This window comes from Hyaena hyaena, unplaced genomic scaffold (assembly GCF_003009895.1).
Source record: "Hyaena hyaena isolate Hyena2069 unplaced genomic scaffold, ASM300989v1 scaffold_584, whole genome shotgun sequence".
NCBI classification, from domain to species: Eukaryota; Metazoa; Chordata; class Mammalia; order Carnivora; family Hyaenidae; genus Hyaena; species Hyaena hyaena.
In genome coordinates this window covers 1251985-1276804 of record NW_024081205.1, presented here as the reverse complement: position 1 = coordinate 1276804, position 24820 = coordinate 1251985, and positions in this window count along the sequence as shown.

Genomic DNA, 24820 nt, shown 5'->3' with positions numbered 1-24820 from the left:
AATTTAATTGTGCAGCCTGGAAATCTGATTCCATTTCAAAGCTGTAAAAAATATCTTCATGTGAGGGTAGAATGGGGAGAGTTGGGGGCCGGAGGGGGGGCGGCGAGTGGACCAGAATAGGAATTGATCCATTACTTTCTTTTCTCTTAAAAACTAAATATGCTGGCCTGTTGAGCTGAATTCTTACTTGGAATCCATACAAATTCCCACAAAATATCAGTCTACAGATGGTGCTGAGGAAATGACAGCCGAAACCATACTAGCAATCCTTAGGAAAAGTTGAGAAGCATTTCTGCAAGAGGGTGATAGAACACATGCGGAGTCTCAGATGGAGAGATGTTACGTATGAGGCAATCTGCATGTAAGAGCAGAAAAATACTCATATGATTATGATTAGACATGTATCAGGAGAGAAAAAAATGATTTAGCTTATTAAGGAATTGAAATTCAAGTGGGTCAGTCTTGAAATTCTAAAATTCCTTGCAGAACATCCACTTTTTTTCAATTCTTATTATACCACACTTGTAAGAGGCAAACACTTAAAATCTGGTTGCACTGAATTCCAAAGTGTGTTAAAGGGAGATAAATAAAGAAAAAACAACCACTACAAAAGATTTCTTTGTCTTACAAAGACATGTCTAAACACTGAAGTCATTTCTATGGAATTCTGGGATAATGGCATACTGGTCACGTATCATTACCTTTACTGCCAACATCCTTTCTCTAGAGAAAGTGATAGACCCAGGCAAGCATGCTCCTCTTGGACTATGAGGGTCCAAGGACACAAGTTCTGCTGGGATTTCCAGGGAAGGAAAGCAAGGCATGGCTTCCTTCTCCAAGGAATCTGAAGTAAAAGACAAGGTTTGTCTCTCCTCAATCTTGGAGAGCTGTTCATGAGCGGTCTCAAGTGGCTGAAGCTCTAGGATCTCTGGATGATAGCAGCACAGGTCCACTTACTTCTTGTGATCCTTAGAACAGCTACTCAATTGTCTAAACCTTAGTGAGCTCTGGTGGAAACAGTGGTTAGGGCCAAGGCTTGCATCTGAGAGATGGCAGACAGCCCCTAGAAAAAGAAAGCAGAGTAAGATCTTTCCCAAACCGTAACAGAAAGGTTAGAGTCTAAAACTTCATTTACTCCAAGCCACAAGAAAACTGCTATGCCTTCCATCACCTGCTAATTTCCCACAGCAGAAGAGAATGTGACATGTCAAGGTACACAGTTTAAGGGACATACAACCATGGCTGGGTTTAGGAATGCATAAATTATCTTTTGTCATATGACTTTAAAAGAGAGAACTTAGGGGCGCCTGGGTGGCTTAGTCGGTTAAGCGTCCGACTTCGCTCAGGTCATGATCTCGCGGTTCGTGGGTTCGAGCCCTGCGTCGGGCTCTGTGCTGACTGCCAGCTCAGAACCTGGAGGCTGTTTCAGTCTGTGACTCCCTCTCTCTCTGATCCTCCCCAGCTCACGCTGTCTCTCTCTCTCTCTCTCCTAGAAAATAAAATAAAAACATTTAAAAAAAAAAAGAGAGAACTTAAAGATATATAAAGTTAGGTTTATGAAAAACATAAAATAACAGAAGGAATTCAAGATAGAAGACCAACTGTGAGACATCAATTGAAATCTTGAGGAAAACTATAAAATTTGATCCAAAAGATAAATGATCCCAAAAGACACATAATCACATCTACTTCTAAGATGACCTCACTCCCGACTGCTTTGTAGCTGATTCCACCTAATTTTAAGTAATATTTTATCATTTCTTTCCAGGTCATAGGAACATATGGAAAGAATTTCAATTCGTGTAAACAAAATTTTTTACTAATGATGTTAAATGAAACTTAACCCAATCTTACCCTGATCTTACCCAAAGTATAAAAATTAATTTCACAATAAAAAAAAACCTATGGAAACTGTTCTGGAGAAATACTTTATAACATGCTGTATCAGGGTTCTCCAGAAAAACAGAACCAGTAGGGCACATAATGATACATATAGGACATTTATTGTAGTAATCTGGTCAGGCAGTTACGGAGGCCAGGAAGTCCCACCATCTGCCATCTGCAAGCCGGAGAACAGGAAAGTCAGTGGTGTTATTCAGACGGAGTCGGAAGGCCTGAGAATCAGGGGGCTGATGGTTTAAGTCCTGGTCTGAGTCTGAATGCTCATGAGAGTCCAAGGGCAGGAGAAGATGGATGTTTCAGTTCAAGCACAGAAAAGAGTTGCCCTTCCTCTGCCTTTTTGTTCAAGTCCTCAACAGATTGGATGATGATGGCCACCAGCATTAGTGAGGGTAACCTTTACTCTACCTACCAATTCAAATGCTTATGTCTTCTGGAAACACCCTCACAGACACACCCAGAAATACTGTTATACCAGCTGTCTGGACATCCTTTAGCCCAAACCTACATAAAATTAACCGTTACACATACTGAGAGGATCTTCTGACGTTAACCCTATTTTATGATATAAAAGAACCATTTGCCAAAACCTCTACAAACAAAAGCCAAAGGTAATCAATAAACTGGGAAAAGCATTTAGAATGAAATGACCAACAAAAAGATAGTATTTTTTAAATATATGAAGTTCGTCTAATTAATAAGTAAAATTTTAAAAAAACAAGAGAAAATTTAGCAAATGATATAACCAGGCAAGTCACAAAGGACATATAAATGGTCATTAAGCACAAAAAAAGATTTTCAGTGTCCCTAGACATTCAAATTATGCTTCATGAATGAGATATACTGTTCCACTCATCACATTAACCAAAGTTTAAAAACTTTATGGTATCTTGTGCTGAAAATTTGAGGAGAAAGGACATGTACACAATTGTTTTGAAAGTATGTACTGCAAAAGTTTTTACAAAATCATCAAGCAATTTCTATAAATTTAAAAGGTACCAATTATTTAAACAAGTTGTCATATGCTTTGGAAGTCAATTCTAGGAATTTCAGACTTTAAACTTCTTTTGTTGAAAAATAAAAGAATTAAAAAGAAAATATGTATAAACACAGAGAAAGGTTTAATCATTTCTATTTTTTCTCTAAATATTTCTGTATTTTTTATTTATAACTATAAATTTGACTTTTTTCTTTGTGGTAAAAAATATATAGGAGCACCTAGGTGGCTCAGTTGGTCATGATCTCTCAAGTTCGTGTGATCAGGTTCTGTGCTGATAGCATGGTGTCTGCTTGGGATTCTCTTCTCCCCTTCTTTCCCTGCCCCTCCCCCACTCTCACGCAAGCAATCTCTCTCTCTCTCTTCAAATAAGCATTTAAGTGTATATATATATATATATATATATACACTTAAATATATATATAAATGTACATATATATAAATATACATATATATAAAGTGTATATATATATACACTTAAATATATATATATATAAAGTATAAACCTAAACATATCTTATACGGCATATATATATATCATACATATTGTATCATACATATATATAAATTATGTCCAGTATCTCTACCATTAGTTCATTATAGTTCTTGAATTACAAAAATATATAGTCATAAGAATCTTTATAATTAAATGACTTTAGTTGATTTGGGAAGTATGAATATGCCTTGATGTACCCTTTTCTGAGTGTTGACAAGGGAAATTCCCACCCTGCCCCATGCTAGACGAAGCTTATAGGAACCTGCCTCTTCTAGCAATCAGCCTCCTGATCTTGATTTAAAACAATTTCCCCAAAATTATACTGTCCAAGAGAGGAAAAGATTGATCATTTCCATAACCCAAAGATAACTGTTTTAAAGGACAAACATAGACTTTAAATAGTACAGCTTACCCAGAATGATATAGTTGATAATAAGTCATGTGCTTGCAATGTATATAAAAGAGTATAATAGTAAAGAAACCAGGATTTATGGCCGGACCTGAATTTGGGTCAGATTGGGCCCCTTAACTAAGATAACAGCTCCTCTGTCAACTGCTTAACTTGAAGAATAATAGTAAATGCCTTGTTGGGTGTACATATACATTCACATTGCTGGTTACATGTATGCATTAGAAAAAAAATCTAAGTAAAATTCCTAGTCCAGGATGCTGTGACTGTTGGTTGATTCAACATACGGCTGTTACTATTATTATTATTAGGGCATGATGGCTCTGGAGGGCAGAACTGGGACTACTCCTGACGGTTACCAATCTGATTCTTAGTAAAAGGAAACTTGGATTTGCCTAAAGACAGAATGAGTTATTCTACAACTGAAGGGTTTTCTTTAATGGAGGGTACAACCCCAGATAATGTAACCCTTAGGGTCTTTCTGTTCCTGAGATTCTGATTCTATGCCTTGCACTCTGCCAGCAGCTAAGGCAGAAGATAACAGTGTACGAACAAGATAGGTATAAGACAATGTTCCTAAATCAAAAGATTGCAGTCTCAAATAATATCTGAACAAAAATTAAATATAGTTGGCTATTAGCTACCATATTTGATAACACAGTTTTCATGTGTTTAGATCTCCTTAAATCCCACAGTCCCCTTTGAAATTTAATCTTTTACAGATTTTTGTTTATAGTTTCTTCAGCACTTTTGTCACTTTTAATGGGATTTACTAAAAGCAGCTCAGCCATTTGTTTGTCCAAATCCCTCCATGTTAGTCTAGATGTTTATGGACCTCCATTTCATAACACAACCATAAAAGCTAAAATTATGGTTTATTTCCCATCTCAAGATATAGATTTACCTACACATTTTTTCAGCTTGTCTTTCACGTTTTCAAAACCTCCAAGTCTGCTGTGTTGATTCTTCCCAGAAGAATCTTTTATTTTAATAGAAAACAGAAACAGCAAGAATGAGATTGGAAAGCTCATTGTTCTTCATAATGAGTTTCATTACCATAAAGCTAGTTCATGCTATGTCCTCTTGGTAAAGACAAGTCAAGGGTATCATCTATGCTTAACCCACACAGTGTCAGAATGGAGTATCATGTGAGACTTAAGTAACTAAATACTACGAAATGGTAAATCTGATTAATTAAAATGACTTTTAAACTTATAATTTCTCTACGTGAAGAAACTGAACGGGATATGGATACAGTATAATCAATAAACTAGAAGAAAATTAGGGCCTCAAATTCAATGAGGTATACTAGTTATGCTTTACCATCAAAATAGTTACTTAACTTCTTTGAAGTCAGAATGGAAGTCTCAATTTTAAAACTGAAAAACAACAAAAAATTCCTTAATGAAACTTTTATCTTAGTACTAAATTTTACTAGAAATGTTCACATGGTACCCAAAGGTATTGGAGAACAAGTAACACTCCTGACAATATCTTCAATAACAGATTTATAATAACCATTTAAAATTTTAAAAATTATGTTTCTTCAATTTAGCATCTATTCATTTATTTGTATTTGCGTTCCAGCAGTAGTTTCGTTTCTGTATCAACTCAGGACAATTCACTCAGGTATGCCTCAGTAGAGCCTGTTTTTCAGTAACAATAGAATATAGACAGAATAGATAAAATGATTACTCAGGTACAACCTACAAATAGGCTTACCATCACTAAAATAACGATCCCATGATCAGGAAGAGGAGATGGGGACTGCTATCATAATTTTAGTTCTGATTTAAAATATCCACTAGTCTCTCACTAAAGATGAAATAAATTCCAAACTCACCATATGCAAAAAAGCCTCATTCTATCATACTACTATTCCCTCCTCCAAATATATAAACCTTTATGTCACAGTTACATACACAGAGAAACTTTCCTTCATAGCATTTATCTCTGTTAAGAAGTTACATGGCTTTGTGCTTATTTACTCAATTCCTAACTTCCCAGGAGGTAGTAATGTGAGCTCTATTTTTTCCCCATCATAGTAGCCACAATACCTGACATCTAGTAGGTACCCAGTATGTATTTACAATAAATGACTGAATTAATAAATCTTGTGTTTCCAACACCTTTTGATTACAATTTTCATTTCCCTCATAATTTTTCATGTTACAAAAGCTCCAATAATCTTTAGTTTTGCATTCTTCAAATTGTCCTAAACTCTGTTGTCAGTTAAATGTTCCCAAAATATAGCCATATGACATCATCATTCAACTCACATGTTCTCCATGGCTCCTCACTATCCAGAATCTAGACCAGCCTTTCTCAGTTCAGAATTAAACCCAAAACCCCCAGACGCCCATTATATGTAATGAAGTAACTTCTCTCCTATGCATCTAGATGGGTGATAGTTATGTAGTAACTTTGAGAGAGTTGAGAAAATAATTGTTCAGTTTATTTTACGTAAGGCTTAATTTTCTTGTGGAACTTCAGTTGAGAAAGACTAGCTCCAGGAAAACAATGTGGACCTGCCTTAATTTTCTGGCCTACTCTCCCATAAATACTATTCACATTCCCTTGGTATTATTCAAATTGGACACTCCACAAATCATCAGGCATTTGTTTCCACTAGTTAGTGTTCCTCTCCCTGCTCACATATCCACTATGCATCTCTTGGGATGAAATCTTACCCAGTCTTTAAGATTAATCACAAACATCCCATGAAGATTTCTTCTTTGGACTTCCTGTGTATTGTTGTACTTACTACATTTAACTCACCACTACAAATATTTCTGTTTGTTTGTTTGTTTTACCTCTCCTATGAGTCCCTTGAAAGCTGAACTTCTGTCCACAAAAAAAAGAGCATGTCTTTTGCAGAGTAGATGCTAGGTTCGGATGGCAAATCATCATGCCATTGAGGGAAAATATCTAAGCAAAGTTGTAGAATCACATAAAGATGTGGGAGAAAGTACAAGTGTCTGCTAATACAGAGCGTCAGCTTTCCACCATTGCCTGACATAAAAAAATCAGAGCTCATAATGAGCAGCAGCATGACAAAGAGATGAACTTCAGAAAATATCCAGAAATTATAATTATTCACTTTTTCTTTGCATATTTGTTCTTAATTAAAATATCTCTCTCACACACACACACACACACACACACACACACACTTTCCATGCTACAGAGAGAATAAACTTTACATTTAATCACTATCTATTCCCAGAAAAGTGACTGGCATAAGTGTATATTTGAAAAGATGGTGAGAAGTTTCCTTTCAAGATTTGATAGTAACACTGTCCTTCAAAATCAGGATATTTTAACTCTGGTTGAGACTCACTTTCTTGAACAGTTTGTCCTTTTATTATGCAAATATTACAGTCTTTTGAGCAACTATTTACTACTATTATTATAAGATCATATTGTTCTAAAAATATCTATATATATTCTTGCTCTAAATATACATACCTTTTTGCATGTATACATATGTACATGCATGGATATGTGCATATATGTGTCTTTGTGTGTACATAACTATGTGTATATATGTATATGTACCTTTAAATCTAGAGTCAATTTCCATTTCCTGTATCCTATTGCTAACTTTCATGAAGTTTGCTATAGTACACATCCCATATCTGCAAAGCTGATTGTGATACTATTTTATTATATTAATGTCTTCCTGACACATTCTCATTTGTGATATTTAACATATTATTGTTGCAATGTGCTAAATGACCCCATGATGGTTATTTTTTAAAGGTAAATATGAATTTTTAAATAAATTAAGAATCATAGTGTAAATTAATCACTAAAAGTACATTAACAGTGTTTTATTGTGAAATTTTGCTGTTGGCTTAGAGATTGCTAACCATATTCAGAGAAGTGTCTATTATTTGAAATCAATACAATTAAAAGCTGTCCACTTTTGAGCCAGAGCCTAATAGAAATTAAAATATTCAGGAAAATGTGATAAGTATGTTTTAATAAGTCATTATTAAAATTAATTCTGTTGGTACAGATTATTCCAGTCAAGAGTTGGCTGTCAGTCTTCAGTTTGCCTAGAATAGCATGTCTACCTGCAAAACTGTAAGTTAGAGGCCACTAGGGAATTTCTGCCACACTTCATTTCATTTACAATCACAACAAAAAGGAGTGCTTGGTCGGCTCAGCTGGTTAAGTGGTGGACTTTGGCTCCAGTCATGATCTCCTGGTCCATGAGTTTGAGCCCCACATCAGGCTCCATGCTAATGGTGGAGTCTGCTTGAGATTCTCTTTCTCTCCCTCCCTCTGCCCATTTCCTGCTCTCTCTCTCTCAAAATACGTAAACTTTTAAAAATAAATAAATATATAAATAAAGCTACAACAAACATCAATTTTTAGAGTTACAGGTACATAGGTATGTGTGATCATATTTTGACATCACAACAATTAACACTGAAATAATTTAAAACATATGCCCTAAATCTTAAAAATTATAAATGAACAAAATGAAGATAATAACCAGGTACATATTAAACAAAGGAAATACTGAAATAGAATTATGCAGAGTTTTAGAAATTAAGCAGGTTAAGAGATCACAATAAATGGAAATGAAATAAATTCCCTATTACCTCTGAGAAATAGGTAACGTAGCATTACTCCACCCATCCAAACAGCAAATATTTAGGTCATTGTTGATGGAAACATCTTAAAGTTGTATCAAGAGTGACTCACGTTAACCCCAATAGAACAATAAACCCTTTGTGCATAGGTAATCTGTATTTTAACCAGAAAATGGGTAGATTTTCAAGATATTTTCTATACGAAGGTCCCAAGACTACAGGAAAAAACCATCTAGTTTTAAAATAGAGCTCAGAGAAGATATTTGCCAATGACATATCAAATAAAGGGTTAGCATCCAAAATCTATAAAGAACTTATCAAACTCAACCCCAAAAAGGCAGGGAAGAAATGGGCAAAAGATATGAATAGACACTTTTCCAAAGAAGACATCCAGATAGCTAACAGACACAAGAAAAAATACTCACTATCACTTATCATCAGGGAAATACAAATTAAAACCACAATGAGATACCACCTCACACCTGTCAGAATGGCTAAAATTAACAGGTCAGGCAACAACAGATGTTGGTGAGGATGCAGAGAAAGAGGAACACTTTTGCACTGCTGGTGGGAATGCAAACTGATACAGCCACTCTGGAGAACAGTAGAAAGGTTCCTCAAAAAGTTAAAAACAGAACTACCCTTCAACCCAGCAATTACACTACTAGGCATTTATCCAAGGGATACAGGTGTGCTGTTTCAAAGGGGCAGATACACCCCATTGTTTACAACAGCACTATCAACAGTGGCCAAAGTATGGAAAGAGCTCAAATGTCCATTGACAAATGAATGGATAAAGATGATGTGGTATATATATACAATGGAGTATTACTTGTCAATCAAAAAGAATGAAATCTTGCCATTTGCAGCAATGTGGATGGAACCAGGGGGTATTATGTTACGTGAAGTCAGAGAAAGACAAATATCATATGACTTCACCCATATGTGGAGTTTAAGAGACAAAACGGACGAACATAAGGGAAGAGAAGCAAAAATAATATAAAAACACAGAGGGGACAAAACATAAGAGACTCTTAAATACAGAGAACAAACTAGTGGTTGTTAAAAGGGAGGTGGGTGGGGGAATGGGATAAATGGGTACGGGGCATTAAGGTAGACACTTGCTGGGATGAGCACTGGGCATTATACATAGGGGATAAATTACTGGAATATACTTCTGAAATCATTATAGCACTATATGCTAACTAACTTGAATGTAAATAAAAATAATATAAAATAACATAACATAAAATATAGCTCAGAGGGGTTCCTGGATGGCTCATTCAATTAAGCATCTGACTCTTAATTTCCACTCAGATCATGATCTCATGGTTCACAAGTTCAAGTCCCACATCAGGTCTGTTCAGCACAGATTATATCTCCCTCTCCCCAGCTCACACACATGCTGTATCTCTAAATAAATAAATTTTAAAAAATAAAATAAAATACAGCTAAGAATTCTAGCAGCTACATGAAGAAAGCACACAGTATAACAATACCTGTGATTTGCAGTATTAGCAAAGTCCCAGCTCCTGAGCAAGCTGGAAAACTAGAAAATAGGTGATAGAAACAAGTCAGAAACAAAGAATACTAAGTTCAGCCAGCTAAATGACTTACAAATTGTGTTAACTCTTAATCTTCAGGTGTTTCACCATGAACATAATATAAACCATTTTTAATATAATGAAAAACATTTTTTATTAGCTTCTGAACTTTCATCTCTTTCAAAAGCTATATTCTGTAAAGCCAGTTGGCATGTAAGACACATACACACATACATGTACACACACAGGAGTAAAAGTAGGCAAGTAATGTTGCTTGCTTAGAGTTTTGTATTGATTAAAATATTCTTTAAATAGGTGTGTGTGCATGTATATATACATATATATGTATATATATGTATATATATATGTGTGTGTGTGTGTGTGTGTATATATACATATATATATATATGAAATGGGACTAAGTGAAGAACTCAAAGTTGTTGTGTAGATCCAATGGGATTACAATATAAACACTTAGCATTATACCTTGCATACTTAGTCAATACTCAATAAATGGTAGGATTATTACTGTCGGCACAAAATGCCATGGACAGCATGGCAAATGTTTAGAATAAGGCTTGTGTGGTACAGAAGAAGAATGAGATGTTGTCATACACTTGGCTTATGCAGATTCAAGTGAGTTGTTTAGAGACGAAAACAAGGAACAAGTGTTGACAATCCACTCTCCGCTCCTCTCAATGAGCATATGCCACAATGTGAGTATGAGCCCAGCCACAGAATCTGTTTCTTTAGTGTGTATCCAATGTTGTGAATATCTCAGCTCACTAAACATGATTCTACGATTACATATACATGTTCTTCCCATAGCATGATGCCAAAACACAAGTCAAAAGTTCACTTGACACTCAATAGAAGAAATGATGATTACATCAATGTTGAGGAAAAGGTGTCATGACTCAGTAAGTGGAGTTCTTTGGGGTTCCTGGGCAGAGGCCAGTTTGGTCAATTCACATCAAAAAGAGCAGGGTTTTGGTAAACTTCTCAGAGGCCCTAGGAGGTAGAAGAGAATGTTTATCACAAGGGCATTAGGAGAGTCATATAAGGAATTTAAATTTATTTTTGACACTGCAGGCTGTTATCTAGGGCATGTGCTGGAGGAAGGACTAGTCAGTTCAAGGCCCCTGCAAGCCACCTAGGCACACAAAATGGATGCTGAGGCAGTAGTACCATGGAGTAGTTTAGCTAATCTCTAAATAATCAGGAAAGACTCATGTGTCAAGAATGAAAAAGTAGGAAACCAAACTAATACAATCCTTCTTCCCAAGTCACCTACTTTAAAAGTTTGCCTTCTCTCAGTGACAAGCATGATGTCCAGGGCAATTTTCTAGCCAGACACTCCTGAGAAAGAGTGACCGCGTTCTCTGGATGCCTATGATGCTCTTCACTAGCTGTGATGACTGTCACCCCTGGGCTATACTGTTACATACAGACCTAATCTCTTTCTAGAATATTCCTCTCCCTGATAATTGCTGTTGCTCTTTTGACAGTGGGGCGGGAGAAGGTGGATGTGAGGCCCTGTGACTGACACTCTATTTACAGGCACTTGCTGTGTGGGTAAAGAACTTGGGCACAGAGGCAGAGATTTCTGATAAGCATCCATTGATCCTCCCTAAACAAAGGCTTCAGGCTTAAAGCATGAGAGAGTTACAAAATCAATTTAGTGAAACCGGCTGCATCTTCACGACAAGGGATAGCTCTGTGTATTGTGGATATGACTTTTTGTCATCTTCAGTTTTTGTAAATACACAGGTAGCGAAACACTGCCAGTAGCCCTAATATTCCATTAAAGGGGCAGCAATTATGTCAAAACAAAAATATATTGTCTATGCTCAACTAATATTATCTACTTGGTATCCGTTGCTGGCAAAAAGATTCAGTAGAAAATACTCAACAGGACAAAGAATTGCTAAGCAGCTGGCTAATCATGGACTATACAATTATTATATTTTCAACCTGGCTCTGAATAAGGAAAACACTTAAAATGAATGAAATATGCATCGGTGCCTCCAGCAATGAAATTAAGCCACTTTATTAACTGTGCAATTTTTACAAAGGTTTCAAGAAACACTCATTAGGCCTTTTGTTTGAATTGAATTTCATCTCTTGTCTCATCTTAATTCCTAGAATATAAAGCAACTCTTACTTAAACACCTTGGTTTCTACTGAGAGATGGTAAATAAAATACCTGGAAATTTTGGAAATAGAAGGGGATAATATTAGCTGCTTCTTATTGTATTTAGCCTATTTTTTATAGTTATTACCTTATTGTTACTATTATTTTTCACTGTTATCATCACTATACTCAAACCATTATGCTAAGCACTTATACAATGTATTATTAATACTTTACAAAAAAATCAGGCAAGTCAGAAATTACCATTGTCATTTACTAAGTAAGGAAGAGCTTCAGAGTACAATTAACTTTCTGAAGTTCTCACTGCTAATAAGTCCCAAAACCTCTATTAAATCTCATACTGGAACAATTCCAAAGCCTACAAACATCCATCCTATCAGTCATGTTTCCATATAAAAACCTGTCAAGGATCAATGAGAAAAATGCATAATTTATATTTTACTATTATATCAGTCAATCTAATAATACTAATGTAATGAGATAATTTCATTAAATGTTACTGTTACCCATAAAAGTTTTATAAATACCAATCTCAAATTATTAAAATCTCTAAATACTTAATATTAAATGTCCACACATTATTATTGCTTCTTCATCTTTAGGAAATCATCCAAGGAAATGGTCATAAAGTGAGAGCATTATTGGAAAATTTTTTATCACTAGGTTTTTAATCACTTTGAAATGATATTTGGCATTTTTTCAGCTAGGAGAATGGTGCTGGATATTTAATCGAAGAGAGTATGGCTAAGGATTAACAGTAAATTCACAGGTTGCTGAGAACAAACTGAGGACTGATGGGGTGGGGGGGAGGGGAAGGGGGTGATGGGCATGGAGGAGGGCACTTGTGGGGATGAGCACTGGGTGTCATATGGAAACCAATTTGACATAAACTATTTTTTAAAAAAACAGTAAATTCACAGGAAAAGAAGTAGCTCCATAGAAATTGTGTTTGAACTCGGAAATGTTTCTACTTCCCTTCCACATCCTACAAAGTACCAGGCAAAAATAGAAGGAAAAATAAAACAGGTATAAAACAGCTACCTGTACAATTAAATTAAAACCCAAACTCCTACTCTGAATAATGAGTATTAATTGTCTACTTCACATTATACAAATTTTCATAAAGACCTTCCAAACCACCTGACATTATCTGTACCTGTAAATAAAGAATCTACAAGCAGAACAGATCAAGTCAAGGCTACTTCATTGCTCTACCACTAAATTGGTTGAACTCCAGTCAGTTAACAAGGCTGACAACATCCTTACTGTGGATGTTATCATCTGCTCAAATAATCCTTTTGCCTGAAAGTCTCTAACCAGCATAATCCAATACAGCTACTTATCAAGCTCATGCCAATTATAAAAAATATTGAACATATAATCCCTACTAAGAAGTCTGGAGGGAATTAAATATACAACATGTATCAGGTTTTCAGCTCACATGTATTTGGAGTCAATATTAGCATTTGCATACTTTGAAACTGGAAGAGTCCTTTCTATGATGTTTACTTTTCACAATTTAAAACAGGTTAACAGAAGAGCTTCTGGACACAATTTCAAAGGCTATTTCCAACATCAGTGAATCATTTGTAAATAAAATAACAGAAATCTGGGGGCACCTGGCTGCCTCAGTCAGCAAAGTATATGACTCTTGATCTCAGGGTTGTGAGTTTGAGCCCTACATTGTATATGGAGATTACTTAAAAATAAAATCTTTAGGGGTGGCTCAGTCAGTTAAGCCTACGACTTCAGCTCAGGTCATGTTCTCACAGCTTGTGGGTTCGAGCCCCGCGTCAGGCTCTGTGCTGATAGCCCGGAGCCTGGAGCCTGTTTCAGATTCTGTGTGTGTGTCTCTCTCTCTGGCCCTCCCCATTCACACTGTCTCTCTGTCTCTCGAAAAATAAACATTTAAATAAATAAATAAATAGATAGATAGATAAATAAATAAATAAAATCTTTAAATAATAACAGAAATGCGATACATTTCAGACCTGGGACTGAAAACTCACAGTCAGGCCCAAGCTAATAAACATGGGATCACAGTTTGGAGAAAAGGAAACTACAGGTTCCAAAGAATGCACATGATAGAATTCGCCCTATTTAGGCACTCACTACTTGGTGAAAGAGAAGCAATAGCAGGTAAATCACCCAGGTAATAGGTGATGAGAAATCCTTAAGGAGTGAAGGAAGACACTGTGGATCAGGATCTAGATGAGCTTTTCTTATAGTCTTGGCTTTGATATAAACTATTTTTGTGATCTTAGGCAAGTTATTTTCCTTCTTAGGACTTTCTCATCTCTAAATATTCTCATCTCTAAAGGATATTCAGGAAAAGGCAGACTGACAAATTTGATTTAGGGTTCCTTGAAGTTCAAGTTCCGAAGTTCCCAAATGAAGATTTGCAGAATAGGTTGTTTTCATGAAGAAAACATGTTTCATGTTTCTTTCCTTCAGCCCAAGTTTTAGCTGCATGGATGCAAAACATGGTAAAACATCGCAGCCCTACTCATTATGGTTTGCTGGCCCTATTCAGACCTTTCTTTCTTAATAAAGAGATGAAGGTAGAGTGGATGTTACTTATACGCAATTGTGGCCTGGTCTACTGGAAATGAAGATGGAGGGATTATACAAGGTTACACAGGCACGGCTACCACATACAGTTGTCCAGTTGATAACCTGTACAGCTGTGGTCAGTTGTCCTGGGCTGGAAGTGATTGGAAAATCCAATATACTTGTTTGGATTGGAGGTGGGGTGAAAGTTCATGCAATAAAAACCTACTAAACAAGAAGAACCAGTAGAAAGAAAGGCATCAGGTAGAATCACTGTGCATTTAGTTATAATCCTAATGGGAGAGATATTTAATTGATGACTATTCACTCTCTTTTTTGGAGATTTGTAAATGACTATGTCTTTAAGACAAAGATTAAAATTGTAACTTTTTATGTGCATTTCTGCTCCAAGTGCATTTAAGACTAATCAAACACTTAAAGAGAAAAATTAAGGGTTGGTATCTAATAGAAGTATTCAGTACATTTCAAAATTAAATGCATAAATAGTTCTGTTTATTCACTTCCAACATGACAGACAACTAAATCTCAAAGGGTTACCCCTTAACATTAATGAAAATATATTGTAAAAACAAGACTTCTCCACAGATACCATACATTTGCACATATAGGTGGATATGGAGGACCATGGGGGAGAAGAAGGGGAAAAATAGTTGGGGAGAGGGAGGGAAGCAAACCATGAGAGACTCTTGAATGCTGAGAACAAACTGAGGGCTGATGGTGGCGGGGGGGGAAGAAGGGCAGGGGGGTGATGGGCATGAAGGAGGGCACTTGTTGGGATGAGCACTGGGTGTTATATGGAAACTAACTTGACAACAAACTATTTAAGAAAAAAAAGAATTTACATGCTTAACTAGAATGCACATTTTATTCAAAGTACAATTACAACAAAGGCATTATACATAGAATAAAATGCAAAGAAATACAAAAAATGATAACTGATCCTATTCAACTGTAATTATATAAAATATCCTGGTACCACTAAATAAAATTGCCTCATTCTGGAAAAAAAAAAAAAAAGAGTTCTTCATGTTCCAAATCAAATAGAAAATTTTCACAATGCATTGTAAATATCTGTATCTACATATGCATAGGATAGCATGTGAATATTGTACGTGACTGTGCACAGTTGAGCATGGGTGTGGATGAGTTTATGGACTGTGTGTGAGTGAGAGTGAGAGAGAGAGAGAGAACCAATAGATGATCTTGTATGTAAGCATGCAAGTGTGAATGTGTGCACACTTCTAATGTGAAAACCACCAAAGATCACCTTTCCTTCTATAACCAGAAGCACACAAGTCTTCAGCTTCATAGGAATCTTTTCCCACTGTGAATTGTACCAATGCACAAAGTAAGCATTTGTTCTTGTAGGTGTATGGAGGCAATTTAAACAAAGCATGGAAAGATGTCAGTATTTTACCATACACATATAATTTTTTTAAAGCTTTGATACGGACCCAGATATACATAAAGCAAGTAAACATTGATTACATAAAGGGGAAAACCCTACACATTAGTAAATATAACTATAATTTACTTTCCCATAAAACATTGTTAACTGTGTAATTTTTATTTTGTACAGATACATAAACCACAAATAAATCATGTCAATATAGGCCAAAAGTCAAAATAATACAAAAGGCAAATGATGTGCATCATTTTACAAAGATTAAATGCTTTTAGAAATGACAAAATTATTATGGTGAGTAGTAGGTGGCAATGATGCAGCTCTAATTTTTCGATGGTTATTGGGAAATTAGGCAGTTAGATGTTAATGGTCATGCTAAATCCATAATGAAGAGGCAAATGATCACATTAACACACACCATATGTTTACAATCATTTCGTTATGGTTACTCTACCATCTCTAAAGAGAAAGGAAAAGTTCAATTTAAATTGGGTGGAGAAATAAGAGTCCTTTCAACACCAAAACCGGAGATACAATGATTCTACTTTCTCCTTTCCACCAGGAATCTTGATGTCTCCCTACTTTGCTTCTTGTTTTCTTAATGATTCATCGAATTCTATTTCCTTAGTTTATCCACTCTTCTCTCTGTCCTCCTACTGTTTATATGACAGCTCTATACTCTCAGCCTTCTCTCTCTCTCTTCCTTGTTCTTATTTCACCTATCTTATATCTGCTTTTTCTTCTTTATGGCTTGGCTTAACCAATTTAAAGTCCTGGACTCCACCATCCATCCTCTGTGTGCTGGGATGCATGGACTCATTCACAATATCACGTACAAGTCACACCTACCCTCCCTATCCACCCCACACTTGCATGCTTAAATTCAAGAATAGTGCTTTCATGAAATAGGTGCTTTCCATTTCATTATCACTCCCCAAACACGAACTCCCAGAAATCTACATAACATTACACACATTTGGTTAACCAGCAGAGCCACCCAGGTGTTGCATAACATTATACACATTTGGAAGGACAAAACTTATAAGCATCTCTGAGTTTTTTAACTCAGTTTGGGAGAGTATTCTCCATAAGCTCTGTGAGGCATGGCATATAAATGACAAAGTAACAATAGTTATTACTGATTAGTATCCTTTCTATTGATAGCTGCTTCAGACTGAATCCCTATTATATGACACAAACAGATTTATGCTGAAGTTAATATTCTGAGTAATCCTGGGAGGTCTCTGGTATCACTACAGGTTAAGAAACACAGAATCGGGCACATAAACCATCTGCAGACCTGGGATTCCCACTCAGGGATTCCGGATATTGACATCAATACTTTATTTACTATGTCACCTACTATATAATACCATTTTAAAAAGTCAACAGACTAGCACTTGATTTTAACCTGGTGGCTGTTATATTTTTATTAATTTGCTTGTTGCTTGTAATACCAACAGCTACCATTAATATGGTGTAACGCTACCATGGGCATGGACTCAGAACAGAAGTTGTGGGGACTATACACGTACTTAGGAATAAAAGATGGGCACAATCCCTTTGACCAGCCTCTAATTATTACAGTTTTGATACTGTTAATATATCTCACTTGGATCAAAATAAGAATCAAAGAGGAACTGAATAGGTGATATTAAAAAAAAAAAAAATGACACCTGGGTTGACCATCTGACTTCAGCTCAGGTCATGATCTCATGCTTTGTGTGTTCAAGCCCTCCAATGGGCTCTGTGCTGACAGCTCAGAGAGCTTAGAGCCTGCTTCTGATTCTGTGTCTCGTTCTCTCTCTCTCTCTCTCTCTCTCTCTCTCTCCCTCTCTCTCTCCCTCTCGCTTTCTTGCTCTCTCTGCCCCTCTCCCACTCATTCTCTACCTCTGTCTCTCTCTCAAAAATAAACATTAAAAAAAATCTCTAACAGGGGCGCCTGGGTGGCTTAGTCGGTTAAGCGTCCGACTTTCGCTTAGGTCATGATCTCGCGGTTCGTGGGTTCGAGCCCCGCGTCGGGCTCTGTGCTGACTGCCGGCTCAGAGCCTGGAGCCTGTTTCAATCTGTGACTCCCTCTCTCTCTGACCCTCCCCTGCTCGCGCTGTCTCTCTCTCTCTCCTAGAAATAAATAAAAAAAACATTAAAAAAAAAAAAAATCTCTAACAATGACAAAGTAAAAACCTCCAAAACCTTCCGTAAAAATCATGAGAAAGTGTGTGTGTGTGTGTGTGTGTGTGTGTGTGTGTGTGTGTATGTGTTTAATGGTCAAAATCAACACTTCAGAACTCTGGAATTACCTGATGATTTGTGGCATCCTGGAGAGTGTTTAATTCAAGAAAAATTGCTAAATCTCAGGAAGAACAGAGTTCCATGGAATTTTTTAACTTGCCCTATTCCCATTCATCCCATGCCAGCTCAGTGATAGCCTTGAAAACAACAGATTCACAATCACATGAAAATCAACAGTTTGGCAGCCTCTGGAGGAAGAAAAACAGAATTAGAGCTCTTTTAAAACCCCATTCAAGAGAATTTTCATTATTTAATCATTTTGGCAATTCCCTGGAAGATTCCACTTGCAAAGCTGGTCTTTATTTTAACTGACTGTCTTAGTCCATTCAGCTGCTATAACAAAAATGACACTAAGGTGAGGTGCCTGGGTAGCTCAGTTTATTAAGCCTCCAACTCATGACTTCAGTTCAGGTCATGATCGCACAGTCCTAAGATCAAGCTTTGGACTCTGAGTTGGGAATGGAACCTGTTTAAGATTCTGTCTCTCCCTCTCCCTTTGCCCCACCCCCACCTCTCAAAAACAAAGGAAAAAATGCCATAGACTGGGTGGCTTAAACAATAAACATTTATTTCAAAGGGTTCTAGAGGATGGAAAGTCCAAAATCAAGCCAGCAGTAGATGCACTGTCCGGAGGGAGCTCTTTGGAGTCTCTTTTGTAAGGGTGCTAATCCTACTCATGAGGGATCCTCCCTCATGGCCTTATTATCTCCCAAAGACCCACCTCTAAATACCATCACACTGGGGATTAGGTTGCAACATATGAATTAGGGGGAAGTGGGAGTCACAGACAGTCTGTAAGCACTGACTCAAAGTTCACTCAGTGCAAACAGACTTTTTGGAAGAAGGTATTGAAGAGATTTGTCAACGACAGAGGCAATTGTGTAACATCATACATGCCTGAGGTAGTGGGTAACAATTCAGACAAACAATAGGCTAATCACTAAGTTTAAAAGGAAGCGCTGAGGAATGAGATGTCTATAGAGGGAGATGAAAACCTGTTAACATATTCCTAGCAATCTAGAAGGCACATACATAGAGCTAGGTCCATGTTCAGGGCTGTGCACATGCTCAGAAAGACCTGAGAATATCCTATGTATTCACTTGTGATTAACCTAGAGGCTATGTACCAACAAGCAGCAAAGGTTAGGCAGCATTATAAAATAGACATTCCCCGATAAAATTGAAAGCGTTCACTGCTAACAGATCTGCCCCATAAGAAATACTAAAAAGAGTTCTTCAGAATGTAATGAAAGGACAGTAGACAGTAACTCAAATTCATATGAAAAAATAAAGAGCAATGGTAAAGGTAATTACCAGTGATGCTTTAAATCTACAATTTTACTAAAATTTAGTACATGAGTTTAGCAAAACCATACATATATACTTATGTATTTATATTCAAATGGATGACTGTGCGTGTGTGTGTGTGTGTGTGTGTGTGTCTATGCTTAAAAATATCAGGTAAAATAAATTGATGAGATGATTTTAAATACTTGATTTTCTTTTAATTTCCATCTGAAGGCAATCAATGAATTTCCATTTTATAAAAATATACCCAAGTAATGAAACATCTGGCACTTTAGAATATTTCCTGAGGCAATAATGTTCAGGGACATAGTCTAGGGAACTATTTCATTTGTCAGTTTAGAGATAAGTTGACTTGTGTTCTATATTATATGGTGATAGAAACCTCACACATTATTATTTTTATTTCTACCTTGCACTTCTTTTAGAAAGCATGTACTTTTCAAATTATTAGTTCCAAGATTAGATTAAAGATATATCATAAATTTAAAATAAAATATATTCCTATGTTAACGTCACACTGATATCAAATGTTGGAAAACAAGGAGTTATGAGGGGATATCACATTCAGAGAAGAAAGAAAGGTCATCCTTGATATATCCATGATACAGTTTTCAAGGCTTGGAAAGGACAGAGATTCCGAATTGACAGATATTAACATCTGTGACTAGCAGTGCTGGGCAACGTAGTTGTAGGTTTAAATAAGATGGACAATTAGATTAAAGCATTGCTGGGATTTGGCCAGGCAAATATGGTGAAAGGACAATTAGATCAAAAAAGTGAACAATATTTCTAATAACTACAGTTGAAGTGAAGAACATGTTGGAGTTGGGTACGAAAGGAATTGAAACTACATGGGTCTGATAGAAATAACAAACATTCTCATATGCAAATAATCACTCTTGTGACAGCTTATCTATTTTATTCATGAAAATATGAAATTATACATCCTTTGCATCCTAAATCCCAAAGCAGTTCCTCAGAGTTTCCAGCTCTGTTACTGGATAGATGGATGTTCTTATCAAGTCATTAAATCAGAACAATAATCCTCAGGATTATGTGTACATGAAAGCATTCTATAAACTATCATTGCTACTGCTTTGAAGGAAAAATACAGAAATGTATGACAATTTTATAAAAATACTAAACAACCTAATTCCCTTTCCTAGGGAAGGATCAAGATGAGACAAGGACAGCTTAAAGAGTTACAAACCATTCCACAGAATTTAAGATCAAGCTATGCAGACTTTGGCGATGTAAAAGTAGGAGTAGAGTCTGTGATATTATCATATACTCATTATAAATTGCTTCTTGGACCATCAAACATTTCAGCTTAGTATTTATTTTTCATTTAAACACCCAAAAATATATGTATGGGTTTATATGTTTTTCTTGCTTGATACATCATCTCTTAAATAATAAATATCATTTTGTATCCTCTCCATCCTGCTACATAGAGAAATGGAGCTTTCTGATAAGTGTATTATAGCAATTCAGATAATTTTATCTGCCATAATTCACGGTTTAAGTTACATATTCAATCATTTCAATAGAAAAAAATATCTTGTCTCTCTGTAAGCATGTAAGAATAAATATACAGACAATATAAAATTCAAATATAATTTAACTTAGAATACTATAACAGCATATGAACTAAAATCGTACACTCTATCACTTGCCCATTTTTACCTTAGCTGTTTTAATGTCATGCTTCGGAGGAATACAAAAACAAAAAACACAAAGTAAAATCCAGTGGACATATGTCTTGCACAATACAAGCAGTATTAAAATCCTTGACCTTATTTCTCTGGTTTAAAGAAAATTTGGGTTCAACCTTGAACAGCACAAACAGTGAGTTTAAATATTCTTTTAAACAAACTCATTATTACCGTCTTAATATAATACTAAGATGTTATATCTGTTAGTCAAACTATAGGGAAAAGAAAACCACACTTTGGTTAGAAGGTGTTGAATCTACCAGACATTTTCTTTCTCTTGTTCATCAACATAAGCCAAAGCATCTATTAAAGCTTGCTTTGGGGATGCATATAAAGCTGTATGTGGACAAGCCAATGGAAAGGAGGTTTGTACCATTTAAACCAAAGGGCCTTGTTCCAGTGTTGGAGGCTTCAGTAGTTGTAGGATGTGGAAAATCTAGAGGAAAAAATGGGGGGGAGGGGAATTTCTTATATACCAAAATGGTCATTTTTAAATGAAAATACCTAATGTTGGGTATTTTTATCAGCAGTTGTTTCACTCAGTTTAATTCAAAGTCTCTATGTTTGTTTGACTCTAGAGACCTTATATGTTAATTTTAAAGTGATGCCCCACCAGGAGTTACCATCACCATTTCCAGTCACTTCCCAAGAGCCTCAACGTTGAAACACTGATTTTTATTCTGAAGAGCAAGTATATTTATATGCAGTTGTTGTTAAAGTTTCAATGACTAAACTGAAGATCCTTTAATGCATTTTTGTGAATACAACAGCACAATGACATTTATTCCTATCGTAATAAAAACACATTTCAACCAGCTCAATGAAAGCAGTTCAATAATGGCATAAGTCTGAAAACTTGACATTGAACCACCCCACAATGCTGAGTTTGGGGAATAAAGTTGTCATTAAAGAAGAAAGTGCCCTCTTTTTCAAATTTAGTTAATCTGGATTTTTAAAAACCACAATAATATTATATTCATTTTCAAAACAAGACACTTTAATGGGGCACCTGAGTGGCTCAGTTGGTCAAGTATCCAGTCTTGGTTTTGGCTCAGGTCATGACCTCACAGTATGTTAGTTCGAGGCCCACAATGGACTCTGCTGGTAGTGTGGAGCCTGCTTGGGATTCTCTCTCTATCCCAAAAAGCACCCTTCTTGGGTATCTAGCTGGTGCAAAAGAAGTCACAAGAAAGTCTCTTGGTTCAGGAAAACAAAGAAACAAACAAATAAGTTGACTCCTCTACATGAATTCCTCCTTGAAATATCATGCTAGAATTGATTCTATTTCATGATAACCAACCCCATTCTATAGCTAAAAATCAGTACCACATCAAAGATGAAAGTGGTACAACATAAGGTGAGTACCTTACTCCTATGAAGAAAGTTGTCAAACCTAAATGAAGTACCAACAGTGACTGGGGTCGAGGATTTGCAAAATAGGAAAGCCCAGTGCAAAACCAAATATGCCCAGAATATTAAAACAAGCAAGAAATCAGTTATCAATAAAGTATAATCCTCAGAAAAAATACAAGTAATGTTCTCTTATAAATTATTTTTTCAGTGTCTATGGTATTGTCAACTGTACTTTTCTAATTATTGTATGTATTTATCTTTCCATATATTCCACTTGCTTTTTCTAAAGGCCCATATTGTGGGGCATATTTAACCTTTTTACAATATACTTTTCTATTTAATTTTATCTTTTATATCACTAATTATTGCTAGCTTCATTCTTTATGTTGTTATCATGCTTTTTCAACTTTCTTAAGTTAAATAGTTTATATTTATTATGAGGCTTTCTTTTAATAATAATAATTATTTTCTCCAAATAAAGCAATGACTATGTAGCATAAGCCATAATGTAAGCTGATCTATTGGTATTTTTTATCTAATTTGTGACATTTTTTCCTTAATTGAGGATCTGTGTTTTTAAATTATAAGACTTTATAGTAATTCTACTTTGGTTTCTATTTTTATTGGCCATAATAAGAAATGTGACTTGAAAAATCTCTAAATTTTTAATATGCTATGGTCTTACTCATTTCTTGATAATTGTACATGCCTGTGAACCAAAAAAAATACTTGCTCTTTGCATATAAGCTACAATATTTCTTTAGTACATATTGCTTTGAGCTTTAAATTACATAAGTAAAATGCAGGGTAGTCTGGCTTTATCAAATTAATCACTAACATTTTTCTAACAGGTTATATAAAAACCTACCACTATAATTTTTCTTGGTCCAATCATTCTTATTTCTTAGAGCTCTGTCCTAGGTTTGGCACATTTAAGTAATACTGTCCTAGTTGTCACCAATAGCTATTCTCTTTTCTTTGTGTACTTTGCATTTTAACCACCTATGAGAGTCTCAGAGTTGTATAACGGAAATTGTCAGTATTTTTTATGTAATGTGGTAATTTATAAGGTGGTTTTATTCTTATACTTTAATTCATTTGATCTATTTATCATTGTTGTAATTGTTCTCCTCATTTTTACTCTTTCTGGTAAGTTAATTTTTTATTCATATTATTCCCCACACCCACCACCCATATGCCTGGTTACTTTGGAAAAATAACCACACTTCAGTATTATAACTATTTATATATCCATTCCTAAGAGTTATAATGAAACCTACATTTCTCTACTGATGACCCTAGATTAAGTAGTCATGCTACCAACCAAGACAGTTTACTTACCCATAGTATTTCCCTGGCCCAAATGAAATTATTAGAATGATTTCACTCCAAGTCTGTCTTCACTTGGCCAACCACTCATATCATATATTCATATTATATTATCCTCACCCTTTTAGAGGACTCCAACCTTTCGTATTATACTTGGAAATTTTCTTACATAGGATAGATGGGTGGCATACCAATTGCATCTTATATTCTCAAAAATACATATTTTTTCCCTAAGAGAAGAACGATCCTTTGGCTATATATGTCCTCAGAGTTCTGACCTTAAACTAAATAATCAATTACATGTTGTTCTTTTGCTGCCTCCTGATATTTGAGGCCTTTAATTTCTATTTGGGAGCCACTGAGCTTTTTAATCATTCTTCCACCCATTAAAAGGTTCTATTATTGCTTTCATTACTATCTATCCTCTATTTATTCTTTTTCCCACTTAGTCATCAGTCAACTATCTTTCACTTCTGATTTTCATTTCTTTTTATTTGTTTATCTTGTAAGCTACTTAATGCCACTTGGTTTTCTAAGACAATAATTAGGATCTCACTGGAAATCTACTTTTAAATTCTTTTACTGAATTGTGAAATCCAAGTTTAGAAAGTAGTTTTGTTTTTGTTGCTCCATTTCATCTATGTGAAGGTTTGATTCATTTTTTTTCCGTGCTTATGCTCCATGCTATTTAGCCACTGATTTTCCCTCAAAAGTAATCACCTGTTTTAACTACATGTGTTCAT